This window comes from Molossus molossus, unplaced genomic scaffold (genome assembly GCF_014108415.1).
Source record: "Molossus molossus isolate mMolMol1 unplaced genomic scaffold, mMolMol1.p scaffold_m16_p_2, whole genome shotgun sequence".
Classification (NCBI taxonomy): domain Eukaryota; kingdom Metazoa; phylum Chordata; class Mammalia; order Chiroptera; family Molossidae; genus Molossus; species Molossus molossus.
The window spans coordinates 35,284,797-35,289,132 of record NW_023425355.1 but is presented as its reverse complement, the minus strand read 5'-3'; positions in this window follow the sequence as shown (position 1 = coordinate 35,289,132).

The window sequence follows — 4,336 nt, the reverse complement described above, 5'->3', positions numbered from 1 at the left end:
CTGTACAATGGGGATAAGAAAATCCATCTTATGTGATTATTATAAGGAGTGAATTAGATTAAATAACTTCTGACAACCACTAAGCATAGATACTGGCATTCATCAAGTTCAAGAATCATAAAACGATGCCAAGTAGTTTTTAAAAATTTACCCTAGTTTCTCCACTTTACAGTTGGAATGTGTGAGACCCTCCCAAAGATTCTTCAGCCCTGTGTCCACCATGGGACTTTCACTGAGGTTCAGCTCAGTGAGGTCTGGATTGCAAATGAGAACAGAGTCAAGATACTTGTACAAAGCCTCTGAGTTTTCAGGAAGAAAACTGGCACACAACCTGGAAAGAAAGATGAACAGAGGCAGAGTCAACCACTTTATCATCCTTCTCATACCCTACCAACAATATCTCTTAAGCTGAGAAATTAAAGGCTCACTGGTACAAGTACCCCAAACTTGAGTATGTCACAGTCCCTTTTCCCTTTTTTATATTGCTCTCACAACACTGTATCCTCCAGTGGGAATTCAATAAATGTTGATTGCCTCTAAAAGGAAAAGGAGTGGGAGGAAATATCAAGACCTAATCCCTACATGGGTGTAGAACTCTGTCTCATATATTCTTTTAAATCCCAAGGGGGAAATGCTATAATAATCCTTAATAAATTTTAGTCAAAAGATCTTTCCTTTCTTCCTCTTTTTTTAAAATTTCCTTTTCCTCTTATATAAAAGTGAATTATTCATTAATCTATGATCTTTAGAGAAACCCAGCCTATCACCATCATCAATATACCTTCTCTGGTACAAAGAGTGGTTTTTATTGACCTTCCCATATTCTCAATCTTTGTTTCTCCACATTAAGTAGTCCAATTGTTTGAACCATTTCCCATCAACTTTTTCTCCCATTACTTTCAATATTTTCTATGATATACACCACAACCTTTGAGCCTTTATTCTTCTTCTAAGTTACCATACTTAAAAGTCTGACTTGAAAAGGTCTCATAAGGACATATATCTATAGCTCCCAGATTTAGAAATTTTAAATAGAGGAATTTTTTTATTAAAAAAAAAGAGTTTCAAAGTAGATTTTAGATGGCTTTAATCCTAAGGAGCTTTTGTTTTAGAAAATGCCACATATATATTGTAATGGTTATTTTTATGTGTCAAGTTGGTGAGGTCATGGTACCCAGATAGTATTCTATGTTTCTATGAAGGCTCTTTTTAGATAACATTAACATTTAAATCAGTAGACTGTGAATAAAGTAAACTACCCTCTGTAATGTGGGTGGGCCTCAACCAATCAGTTGAAAGCTTTACTAGAAAAAGACTGACCTCCCCGGAAGAAGAAATTCTATCAGCAGACTGCCTTTGAACTTGAACTGCAACATCAGCTCTTCTGTGTGTCTCCAGACTTCTGGCCTACTGTAAAGATATTGAATTTGACAGCCACCATAGTCCACATAAGTTAAATCTTTAAAATCTCTCTCTCTCTCTCTCTCTCTCTCTCTCTCTCTCTCTCTATATATATATATATATATATATATATATATATACACACACACACGCATGTGTGTGTGTGTGTGTGTGTGTGTGTGTGTGTGTGTCTTTTTATTATTTAATTCATTTATTTTTGTTACAGATGTTTCTCCTTTTTCCCCCATTGACACTCTCCCCCCGTTCCTGTCCCTCCCCCAGCACTGTTGTCTATGTCCATTGGTTATGCTTATATGCATAAGTTCTTTTGTTTTCTCTTTCCTCTCCTTCCCCACCCCCTCCTCTGAAGTTTGTCAGTCTGAACCACACTCCTTTCTATGTCTCTGGGTCTGTTTTATTCATCACAGTATTTTGTTCATTAGATTCCACAAATAAGTGAGATCATGTGGTACTTGTCTTTCTCTGCTGGCTTATTTCGCTTAGCATAATACTCTCCAGGTCCTTCCAGGTCATCTCAAAGGATAAGAGATCTTTCTTTCTTATAGCTGCATAGTATTGCATGGTATATATGTACCACAGCTTTTTTTATCCATTCATCTATTGACACTGGGCTGTTTCCAGATGTTAGCAATTGTAAATAGTGCTGCTATGAACACAGGGGTACATATATTCTTTCTGATTGGTGTTTTAGGCTTCTTAGGATATATTCCTAGAAGTGGGATCACTGGGTGAAAAGGCAGTTCAATTTTTAATTTTTTTAGGAAACTCCATAGTGTTTTCCATAGTGGCTGCACCAGTCTGCATTCCCACCAACAGTGTACTAGAGTCTCCTTTTCTCCACACCCTTGCCAGCACTTGTTGTTTGATGATTTGTTGATTGATTCTGTTTCTCTGGAGAACCCTGATTAATACACATATAAACTTTTTATTAAGGTCATTACCATGGACTTTGAAGTCAAACATATTTGGGTTTTGAATTGTACCTTTGCCATGTTATTTAGTCCTTTGACCTTGGGCCTCTGTTTCCTCCTCTACTAAAATGTAATAAACTGAACCTCTCACAGCTATTGTGAAGATGAAAGTAAATCATGCATATGACACTTAGCACAAAGGAATTGCTAAATAAGTGTTGGTTATTATTATTGCCATTGATGGTATTACCACTTAAGTGGAAATTATCTTCCTAAATTTGTTACATGGGAAGAACTTTAGGAACTGCCACTTTTATCCTTCTTCTCTATGACTCCTTGAAATGTGTTTTATTACATAACATCCATCTTGAGTTGCATATTTTAAATTAAAATTCCTACACTATGGAAATTAATAGTTACTACTTACTTGAGCCTCTGTAATTTGCAGTTTGGATATTTTAAGCCTTCCCAGAGCAGTTTCAAAGCTAAAACATCCAGTTTTGTTTCACTAAAATCCAGTTAATTGAGTGACTGACTGGTGCTTAGAACAACTGCTTCCACCCCACAAGAAGCAGGAGAAATAAGGCATCTATAAAACCTTCAGAGAACAGAAGAATGACCTTGTTACCTTATTCATGCTCTTCGCCAACACAACCAGAAATTGACCAAAACGATATGAATATAAAAAACAATTTTTCCTGATACCAGTTACCTTAATATCTGTAAAATACATTTTGTCTGTGTTAATCTTTCACACAAAACTTCATTCTTAAATCTTCCATGATATTTTTTACAAATCCCAAATCTGTCAGATACTGGTTGGTTCCAAACACTAAGGAGAGGTCCCTACCACAAGAAGCTGTGAGGTGGCAGTAAATAAGTCTCTGTGGAGAAAAAGATATTTCAGAGAAGAGGGAAAATAGGATTCTGTTTAAAGGTACCTATTTGCACCATACTGATGTAATAAATTATTTCAATTCATTCAACGATTAATTTATTGGGTGCTTACCACTGTTCTAGATACTAAAAACACAAATAATTATACCCTAGAACCTGTCCTCTAGGAACACACATTTAATGAGAGAACATTAGAAAGTCGTGAATTATAATACAATATGAAAAATTCTGCAAGTGGTATGGACAAAGCACCATGAAGACACAAAGGTGGCACAGGAGGGGTTTGGAGGATTAAGAATTACTTATAAGAGGAAGAAATATTTGAGTTCTGTTGTGAAAGGGAATAGAAATTAAACAGAAAGTAGGTGGATGAGAAGAATGGGAGTGGAAAGAGGGGCTGAGGGACAATCCATTCATGGAGCAGCCTGTGCAAAGGCCAAGAGGTAGGAGAAAGGATGCTTCATTTGAGAAACTGACAATGATCTGCTATGGCTTATTTTTAAATACTGGAAGAATATATATCAAACTATTAAGAGTGGTTATTTCCCAGATTGGAGGAAGAGTGGTGTTCTAGGGAGACTTTACTTTCTAGGTAAATAAAAATTATTTACATATACAATTATTATATACTTAAAATTATAAGACGTAAGAAAAAATAGTATTTTTAAAATTTGAAAAATACATGCTTATTAATCATTTTTACAATAGAGATAACATATAGAGTACTCATACAACTCGACAAAAGGAAGACAAAGAGCCCAATAAAAAAAATGGGCAGAGGACCTAAATAGACACCTCTCCAAACAGGACATGCAAATGGCCAAGAGACATGTGAAAAAATGCTCAATGTCACTAACCATCAGAGAGATGCAAATTAAAATGACTATGAGGTATCACCTCATATCTGCCAGAATGGCTGCCATCAACAAGTTATCAAACAACAAGTGCTGGCGAGGGTGTGGAGAAAAGGAGACTCTAGTACACTGCTGGTGGGAATGCAGACTGGTGCAGCCACTATGGAAAACAATATGGTGTTTCCTCAAAAAATTAAAAATTGAACTGCCATTTGACCCAGTGATCCCACTTCTAGGAATATACACTAAAAA